Source organism: Peromyscus leucopus, chromosome 6 (assembly GCF_004664715.2).
Source record: "Peromyscus leucopus breed LL Stock chromosome 6, UCI_PerLeu_2.1, whole genome shotgun sequence".
NCBI classification, from domain to species: domain Eukaryota; kingdom Metazoa; phylum Chordata; class Mammalia; order Rodentia; family Cricetidae; genus Peromyscus; species Peromyscus leucopus.
Genome location: NC_051068.1, coordinates 112894193 through 112904879, shown reverse-complemented (window position 1 = coordinate 112904879; position 10687 = coordinate 112894193).

Below are 10687 nucleotides of genomic sequence, written 5' to 3'. Positions count from 1 at the left end.
CTGGTCACTGTTGAAGGCCGAGGGCTGTGGGTGTGTGTACATATTTAACAGAGCTTTGGATCATCTTCATTTTCTTCATTTTTACTACATCAAAGTGAAAGATGTAATCCTGTCTCAGTTTTTCTCTACATCTTCCAGATCAATTTAAATTCTTCTAATTATTTACAGATGAGATTAAGTATGAGAGAGGGTTTTGTTCACGTAGTCTTTCAATTTTCTCTTTCTTTGGAGGTCACTCCCTTCTTTTTGCAGCTATGTTAATAGATAAGCACGCCAGCATGGTTTACTGTGGCCGTAATCACGTTGTTAATGAAAGAATTTTAAACTACCAGGCAGATCTGGAAGTAATTTAGATCCTTGCCTTTTCGAAGAATTTGAGCTATGGTCCCATCAGACTAACAGCAAGTGAAATTGGAAGGTGAGAGGATTAAGCTTCAAGAGGCTACTCATGCTATAAAGGATCGACTGGTTTGCATATTGAAGTAGGGATGTGTATTATAATTAATAATTCCTTAAAGAAGCTTTCCAGTTTTAGAATACTTAAGTTATTTCTCTTTTATTTTTGTAATTTAAATGGAAGACCACAATCCCACCACCTTAATACTCTTCTCTCAAGGGCTTCTTTGGAGCTGAAGAAACTGAGGTGTTGGATTTGTGAATGTTTCTAGACACGCTTTTGTATTTGTTCAGTTTTGTGACATCTGAGATCCTATTTTCTGACTTTAGTTTTCCCCTATTCAGAGTCTTGGAAGAGACAAAAAAAAAATTTGTTTATAATATAGACACAAAATAAAGTAGCACCCTGTTAATTAAAGCTCTTTTCTGTCAATTTTGGGGAGGTGTTATGGAGTCAACTCCTCGGGCTAATGCAGCAGAAATGTTTGCTTCTTCTATTCCAATGACAGGGAGGTGGAATTTCAAATCGGACAACTGAGTTTTAATTAGTTACAGACGAAATTTACCAAAATGATTCTGATCACTTTGAGAATGATTAACTAGGCTCCTGGAGACACAGGGGGAGGCAGATTTTTCATTGAAGTGAAAATGTTTTATCTTTGAAATCCTAACCTCATTACCCTTTTGCCATTGATACACAATTTAGTAATTTGCTCACAATCATGCTAAATTAAAGAATATTTTATTTCTTACCTTCCTGGATGTCTTAAGCTTCCACTGGGTTAGAACTGTGTGTGTGAACCCCTCTGAGGCCTGCTTTGTCAGTGTGCCCTCTTCTTTAAGAAATGCCCGTCGTCTTTGTGCCACCTGGTTGGAGAGGCTCCAGAGCTGCCACGGGACACTGATCAAAGCGAACAATAAATCAAGAATTCAGGAGTTGACCATGTGAGGATTCCAGCACTTTCTGTCTTGGACTGTTCTGGAAATAAGTAAGCCTGACAAGGTCTTCTGAACTGATTGATGTCTTACCTAGTCAGTAATGTCAGGGGGAAGCTGTGTGACTTTGCTGTACCCTTTGGGACATCAAGGAAGGCTAGCTTGTTTCTTCATCATCAAAGATTTTATCTCCCAGTCTCTGTAGCTAGGCATATTCTTTTATTATCCTTTAAGACCCATTTATTATAAATACTCTTCTAAAAAAAAGGGTTCTTAGAAAATTGTTTTACACCATTAATAAGCATTGAGGTTCTAGTACAGAAAATACTGATTTAAAAATGTTTACTTGTCTTCTTGTGTATGCGTGTTTGCATGTGTACCAGGGCATGCGGAGGCCTAAGGCTGATGCTACATATTCTCTTTGATCACTCTTCCACATTATTCTTTGAGGCAATGTCTTTGATTCAAACCCAGATCTCATCAGCATGATTAGATTGTTTAACCAGCCTTCTCCAGGCTGGATCTCCTGTCTCCACCTTCAGAGGCTAGAATTACAGGTAAGGGACCGCACCCACTCAACATGGGTTCTCATGGGTTCTGGGGATCTGCAGTCTGCTCTTCTTTCCCGTATATTAGGTGCTACAGTCACTGCTTCAGTCTTGCCAGCCCTCACTACTGTTTCATAACATAAAATCAAACTCTGCAGCAGGACAGACCTGTGTTATCTTGATTCTAGGCATTCCTGCCTCCATTCCATCCTTCAAGGAGTTCTTGGGCTGACTTAAAAGTTGGCATTTGCACTCTGCAGAATCTCATTTCATTCAGTTCCAGTCCTTCTTCCTTCAGAGGTATGCAGATGCCTCTTGCAGTGTTCTGAGAGATGGTAGTGATATGAAACAATGTTGCCGCTGAGCAGGCTTCAAAATCCAGTTCTGTTCACTGGATGTGAGTTGGAACAAACGATTAAATCCTGTTATGTATCTGTTTCTTGAAGTGCGTGATTGGGATGATAACATGGTTTACTTTCTAGAGTGTTGGGATATTACATGTGGCAGTATGCTCGGAGTGCTTAGAGCAGTGTCTGGTGCGTATGTAAACTCCTCTGTGAGGCTTGCAGGCTGTTTAGGCTTGATATTGCCTGTTCTGCCCAAGGGGTTTGCTGATCTGGTAGATGTTTGTATTTCTGTTTGGCCTAGTATAGACTGTTCCTTGGTATACATTCCTGCACTCTGAGTTCCTAGAACACGCTGTACTCTGCTTCAGCTGCCAAATTATTCATGAGAGTACAGGCTGAGTTTCCTCCCTCACCCTCTTCTGCTTATCAAAAGAAAGGAATAGTGAATACCTCCTGTCACACTCGGTTGCACACTTGTTGAGAGTTGAGAGAGAAATTACACGTTATACTACCTAGCTAACCATTCTTTATCACAGAACTAAGGAAAAAATGTAAAAAACAAAAAAGAAACAAACAAACAAAAAAACCAGGCTGACTGTAAAGTTACTCATGCTGCTAATTCATTTTCTCCAAAGGAGAAATTTATGAATGACGGGATACAGGTCAGAATAGTATTGTTCCAACTATAATTGACAGATTACAAACTATCAGAGATAGTTTCACTTTGAATATTCCCTGAACATTGAATAGAAATGGGATCAGTCTAAAGCTAAACTGTATCTAGATGACACACGATATGTACTTGTTTTTAAAGTTTATTCAGGAGGAAACTGTCCATTTCAATGGGAATAACAGTGACTGGCATTGCACCATACTGTACTCCAAGTAGGACCTACTTATGAATGCCTAATCTTGATTGGAAAGCCTTAAAAAATACAGAGGGGGAGGGGATTGTAAGAAGCTCAAACATAATTCTGGAAACACTTTTCTTAATTAATGATATTAATTTTGATAGTTTGTACTTGATATGAAATAGTGCTTCTCCAGGGTTCTCCAGATCCTGTGTGGGTCTGGAGTATACTAGTTAGGGGTAGTCAGATAGGGAATAAAGTAAGGTGGTTGACTTGGTCAATGGCAGCTTAGAGAGGTTAGAAACAGAAGCAGAAGCTTGTTGTAGGCTAAAGGTCTCTGTGAGACCTCCAGGCTGTTCAGAGTGAAAGGTGGAAAAATCATGGCTCTCTGTGTTTAGCTGGCAGTCGCTCTTTGGTTTCTAATTTTGGTTGCATATTTTTCTCTAATGTTTCATTTTGACACCGTGTGTTTTAAAAAGGACTTTTCTTGTGGATAACATTTTATGATATGCCTTTTCCTAAGTTCTAGGCGACAATGTGGCTGCGTTTTATTTACTGGAATCATTTGTGATGGGAACCAGACTCGAAACTATTCAGAAATAGTGTTAATTATACAAATAAAAGAGGCGCATATCTTCTTGATTCATCTATGTGTTTCAAGAGTTGCTCCTGGGTTTATTCCTCAAACTGTATATAAATAATCACATCATCTTCTAATTCAGTAGGTTTTTCTTATTTAATTAAATATAACTTCCTACAGGTCCGTGTGGCTTCCTCCTAAGACTGCATGAGTAACTAGTGTCTGGTCATGAGATTAAAGGTAATGGAAGACGGAACACAACATACATGGTGAACTGAATACTTAATTCTTTAATAACTAGAGTTTAGTTTTTGTAGGCTTTAGTGGTTTCTCATTGGTATTTATAGAAAAAAAAAAAGATGATTCACAAGACTGCAATCCCAGTTATCAGGATTGTTAATAAAAAGGATCTGGGGACCATGAATGCAGAGAAACAGTGTGGACTATAGCTTGAGCCTCCACTAGTGTGAAGTGCTGCAATCTACTCTTCAAAAGACAGAGCCTGTGCTGGAGCCCCCATGGATTGTAACCGCTCAGACTTTGTATATCCTCCATGGCAAATGGGGTTATTGGTGGCAGGAAGAGAGAAGGCAGGTAAAGATCAGGGTAAGATTTATTAAACAGTTATTAAGATTTATTTAACAGTTAGTACCCGTGTAATGTTCATAGGTTGAGGTGGGGCTGGGCAGGGACAACAAAGGACCTTAAGCTCAGCTTGAGTATCAAGGTGACCTGAATCCTATGGTTAAGATGTTTTTTTCTGTTTCTTTTATAAATATGTCTTTTGATAAGGTCCAGTGATATATTAAGGGACTTGGATTTTGTATTTAAGGAGGTCATTTCCTAGGACTTCATGAGTGTAGATTGGAAATGTGACTTAACATAGGTCATCATGTTTGATAAAGGGTGTAAGCTCAAGGTGCCTGCTCGGTTTAGAGGCTGAAAGTCAACAAAGTGTTAGACTCATGTTTACCTTTTAGTTAGGTTTAATCAGATTTCAGAGGGCAAATAAGACCTGTAGGGAAGATATCTTCAACTTGTTCTTTTCTACTAAGAGATATCTTCATAATACACATGGGGAAAGGTTTTTAGTATTTAGAGGTAGATAGCTTGTTTATACTTCCAAATGTCCATTAAAATGCAATAGTTTATGGATTTTTATCACTTTCAAATTTAATGAACTTACTCTAGATTAGTTAAGAAAAAAACAGACCTAACTATTTGTTAATATGAACACAAGTCTATAGTACACAACTCTTAATGTGAACTTGATCCTTGTATTTTCTATTTTTTAAGAGACTTCAGTTACCGTCAAGGGGCAGTGAACATCCCAGGTGTATCTGCCTTGTCTTTTTCCTTTATTCACGTGCTGAGAATATGCATTGTGTGATAGACTATTGCAAACTTTTAGGGGTAGTTATAGAGTAGGGTAATTGTCTTATTAACCATGTGATTTCTGTTTTGTGATTTCTGTTAGGAGTTTTGAAATGCCTACCATGATTTTAAAAGTCTGTTTGTTGGATACATCACATTGCCACCCATAATCTCAATTTCTCTATACTAGCATTTCCATGTCCATTTTCATAGGGTGGACATTTCCTTCTCTAACTAAGAAGATACAGGCCACAAGCCTTCTGCACTGTAGAGGGATTCCCTGTGTCCTCATGTGTTCCCACTGCCTTCCTGTCTTACAAGGCTGAGTAAGGACTACCTTTCTCCAGTCATACTCAGTCATATCTCTTTTTCACCTTCTCTTCAGAATTCCTCACCCCTCCTTTGCTTTTTGCTGACTCCTTGAAAAATGTTTCTGTTAGCAAAATTGTTTCCTGGCCCAATGTCAGCCTTTAGACCTGCTCCAAGGTCTTCTGAAAACAAACAACCAACCCACCAGAGCTTGTGTTCCTTGCCACCCATCCATTGTTTATGTCACTTTAGTATGTGGCTAGAAATGCTTTCATTATATGTTAGTGACAATTGCCTTGCCTGGTCCTTTGGACACTCGATTCAGGCTCCACATCACTGTACTCTGGAGGGTTCCATAATGAATACAGAATAAATGTTATTTAAATGAATGAAAATTTCTACTTGTACATTTTTTTATTTTTATGTTTTTTCCTTCCCCTTGGCTTTTAATTGGATTTTATAAAGCTCTTAAATGCTTATGTTATCTGAGGTCCTGAGGATCTCCTTTGTCACTCTAGCAGGATTGACTCGTCTCTGAGTAGACACATACCGTTTACAAATTTGACTTTAAGAGACATGCTTGTAGCAAGTTTCTGATCTGAAGTCTTGATGCTTATTAAAATGCTTAAGTGTTCTTGTGTGTTCCCCAACTGTTTGTATCCAATTTTATACTTCTTGTCAGTCTCATAAAACTTGGTCCTTTTACCCTATTACTTTTGAGTGACATCCACATTTTGACATCACAAGGCACAAAGATATCTAATTAAAATAGAAATCTCAGAATGAATGACTTCTAAATCATTCATTTATTTTTATTATTTTATCTAAGAGCTTCAGTTTTATACTGCTTCAATTTTTATCTGAAATATCCTTAGTTTGCTCTCTCTGCCTCTCTAGTTTTGTCTATCTTTGGTTTTTATTTTTCCTTTTTCTCCATTTCATTTTATTTAACTTAATAGAAGCATATATATCTTCACTGTGATAAATATATTTTTTTTTCCTGGAGCAAATTGAAAACACTGGTCTGTGAACCCTTGAGGGAATGTAAGTCTTTCAAACTTTCAAACCACAATCAACACATTGCTCAATAAGTGTTTATGGTTTAAGTCTGACTGTATTGTTGAATATTATATTTAGCAGCATATAAGGGTTAAAGTTCATTTCCTTACTCAATAGAAATGGGTACTGTTATAGTTGTGTGTGGGGAGAATAAGTGGAATCACACACCCTGAGTTGTGGTAAAGAAATACCCTCTGTCTCCAGTGTTGAAGGATGAGAAGGGCTTGGGCAGTGGGAAGAACCGTGGGAAGCAGAGAGAGGGCAGAAGCCAGTGCTTGGCACAGTGAGATGAGGTAGAGTGAAGGTATCATTGACTTCTGGGGCGAAATGTTTGACTTTTTATGAACATCCATTTGACTCCCTGCTCATCAAAGGTGTTTCACGGGAGGATGGCTTTATGTTCATGAGTCACATCATGTTGTGTATTTTATCTTTATTCCTATCCTGGTGGACTGTATGAGAGGTTTGTAGATAGCTGGATTTTAACTCTCCTATCCATAATCATGGTGGTGTTTGTCTCTGCAGATCCACCATTCAGAAGGAGAGTCTTAGACATCCAGGGCAATGCCAAAGAAATCAAAGATTGTCTTTTAACTTCTTCAAGATACAGCAGTCTTTCTAACTTCTCATTACCTCTCACCCATGCTAGAAATGTCAGTGATAACTTGGATTCCTTTGCTAGATAATTTGAGAATATCATTTATTCTTTAAGGTACAAGACAAAATCTCTGAGTGTTTTTAACTCTGAATCCTCATTCACATATGTTATGTGAAGACACTTTTACACTTATTTTTCCAACCCCTTTAAATTTAGATTAGTAAATATAAGAAGAAAGTCAGAATTATTTTCCTGTGATGCTAAAGTTTCTTTCAGACCACATACTGAATTACTATTCTGTTATCTTTGAGGTCTTTCTCAGACAGTGAAATATAGACTCAAGTGCACATAGCCAGTGCTTTAATCTGAGCTGTTTTGTCTAAATGTGTCTATTTGGATGACATGCATCTTCAACCTTCAGCTTTCTTGTGGACTTTAGGTTTTATTTATTTTTCCTAAGTTTGGTGGAATTAGAAGTGTTATCACCCCTTACAGTCAGCCATTATGAGTTAAAGTGTGCTTGTGTGTACACATGCTTTTCATGGGAACATTTTAATTTGTTACTTTCCCTGAGATCCTGCAGACACTTAAGAATTCAGTCTTTATGGACTATCCCAGATTGATGTGCATGTGGCCTTTACATTTCTGAGTGTGCCATCAAGCAGCTCTAAGAAATAGAAGCACTGTTTTCTCCTATGAGGTCTGATTGGTATTTGTGCACAGCATAACAAGTACCTTTTGGATTTAGTAAGTCAATAGTTCTTTCAAGGGCTATTTAACAAGCTTTATGGGGCTGAAAATGTATGTAATCTATAGGTTTAAAAGCTTACATGAGGGAAGGGATAAAGAAATGTAGGCTTTAAGGAAAATAAATTTATCTTGCTGTCTTACATTGCCTTTGAAGTTCTGTTTTTATAAACTATGATCAGTCTGAACCGGACTTTGCTTTTAAACTATTTTGGGTGACAGTTCATACCATGTGGGTTGTACCAATGAGAACTTAGTGTTGTAATTGGTTTGTTTTGTGATATTTTCCTGCATTCAACTTGCACTGTGGTCTCGAGAAGCAGCCTTTAGCTCTCTCAGGCCATTCCAGCCACACAGTAGTTCTTCACCTCTGTGTCTGTGGGGTGTCTTGCCAATGGATTGCTCCTTATGTTCCCTTTCTCTCTATTTCAGTCCAAGAACTTTTGCAACATTCAATGAAAAGGAGCCTATATTTTTAGTGTTTATGGAGAGTAGACTGTATGGTTATGCTTTTGTTGTGTGATTGTGGGGATTACTGCCTCATAGACACTGTCAGCTTTGAGCTCTCTGTTTAGGTTTCAGATCAGTGCTTTCGTATCAGATCACTATTTATTTTCTAAGTCCTTTTAGCTCCATTCATCATACCTTGGGGAACCAAGGATTAGGAATAATGGATATGGGGGTAGTAGTCCATCCTTTGCTTCAGTATAGTGGAGTCAGCCTAAAAGCTTGGTTACCATGAGGCTTTTCCTTTTTTCCTCACGTGGTAGATGCCCAACATAGTGGCCTCTATTAGCAACACCAAGTACCAGTTGCCCTAGTATTGTTGAAAGTTTCACTATGGCTTCTGGCCTTCATTTAGAAGCTAAAATGATATGAAGAAAGGTAACAGCAGGTGATGTTTGGGATTTCCAACCACTCCAAGGGGTTTGTGGTAGACTCTTGAGAGTCATTCTGGAGCTCTGGTGTTTGAGACAGCCTCAGTTGAGAAATTGGCTTGCCTGGGGTCTCAAGTGCTGTCTTTAACTGTGGGTTTCAGGCACACTTCTTTTTTCTTTTTAGTGAGAGGAATTCTGCCACATGTTCCATGCATACTACCTCATTTAATCCTTACAGTAAACATGCACTAGGCATTATCCCATTTTACTGATGATGAACCCAAGGCTATGATCAGTTCAGTAGCTTGCTCAGGATCTCCCAAACAGTAGATGCTGCTACAATTGTATCCAGGGATTGTCGAGCTCAAAGACTTGGCTCTTCACTGCTGTGGGCTTTTGCTGTATGTAAAGTGCTGTGTGTTCATGACAGCATTGAAGAGGCTAATGTGTCATCCTTGCATAGTGGGCTATTATTACTCTTGATATGACAAAAAAAGTATGTCCTGGAGCTTGGAACTGTTACTAATCCTTTCTCTTATGTTAGGATTTACATTTACTTCTTAATTTTTTTATATAAATACTTTTATACATATAGGATTGTTAGTATTTTGTCAAAGTCATGTCTCTTGATTTACAAAATGCTCGAGTTATTTTAATTTTTAAGTCTTTACCCTGAGGGAAGGAAATCTATATTCTTCCCTCTCCTATATGTCATTAATTTTTGTTTTGAAAATATAATGAGCTTAGTAACTTTACCAGGATCTCTTTGCATATTTCCTGGACTCTAGAGTTTAATAATTATAATTTTGTAAAGGAGAGTTGCATCTTTAATATTCTATTTCTTTAAGTAATATATTATTACTTAATAGAATGTTGACACATATAGAAGAGGATTGATTACTTCAGTGAGGGTGTTGAATGGAGCTGGGGATGGTGATGCATGCCTATAATTCCAGCATTTGGGAGATAGGCAGGAGGGTGGGGATTGAAGGCTGTTTGTGGATGTAGAGGAAATTCTAGGCCAGACTGGGCTAGATGAGGCCCTGCCTCAGAAGATGATAATTCTGAATGGTCAAAAAATCATAAGCTTAGTTTACCTCCTATGTGTGCTGGTTATTTTGAAAGTTCTCATATTGCTGAAATACTTAAACAACTTGCTTAGTTTGTATGCATTGCTGAAATACCCCAAAGCCTGATTTTAAAATGCTTGGAAAAATTTTAAATTGCAAGAGGAAACTAAATGAGCACTTGCTCATGCTGTAACACTTTTCTGTAATTTACCTCAATTTCTGAGGTGGTCCTTTGGTACCTCTTTTTTTTTTTTTTTTTTTTTTAAGTTAGGAAGGGATTTTAAGGACTCATGAGCCCAAGTAATTTGTTTAATTGTCTTAATGCTATCTTTATAATGATTTTAAGCTGTGGCTTTCTGTGAGCCAGTGCCCAGGGCTGGGTAATTGACATCCTGGCAATGAGGTCTGTTTTCTTTTACTGGCTAGTGGCAGCCTCTGTGACCTCACAGGTTATTTTTTAATATTTCAGCTTCTCATAGCATTGTCATTGAAGGCCTACAATATGGCTTGGGGTTTCAGAAGTGGTAATTTAAATAAAAGAGAGTGTGACCCTTTGTAGAAATAGCTCTGAAATACTAGCAGTAGTTGAAAATCGTCTTGGAAAGCACAAAAATATTGGGAAAAATTAATTTTAAACTTAGGAACAATAGTTTGAAATTTTCCTATCAGTACAATTGAGAGTTAGTTGCTGATATTTGTTTGAAATATAAAATTTCAAATTCTGTCTTCGTTTTAAAAGTATGTGAATTTGTTAATTTTTATAGATGAGAAATTTGAATTTTTCCTTGGTCTTTCATAAATGGCATATATAAATTGAATCTATTTTGGGGGCTACTTAAGAAAACATAAATCAATGAAATATAACCATCAGTCATATAAAAGAACAGCTACATGTACAATGCACCCTGTGAGTCTTAATGTGAACCTCAGATGTACTTAGGCACAGTCTGCTCAGAGGCTTCAAGACAGGAAAATTCAGTTGGGTGTAGTTCAT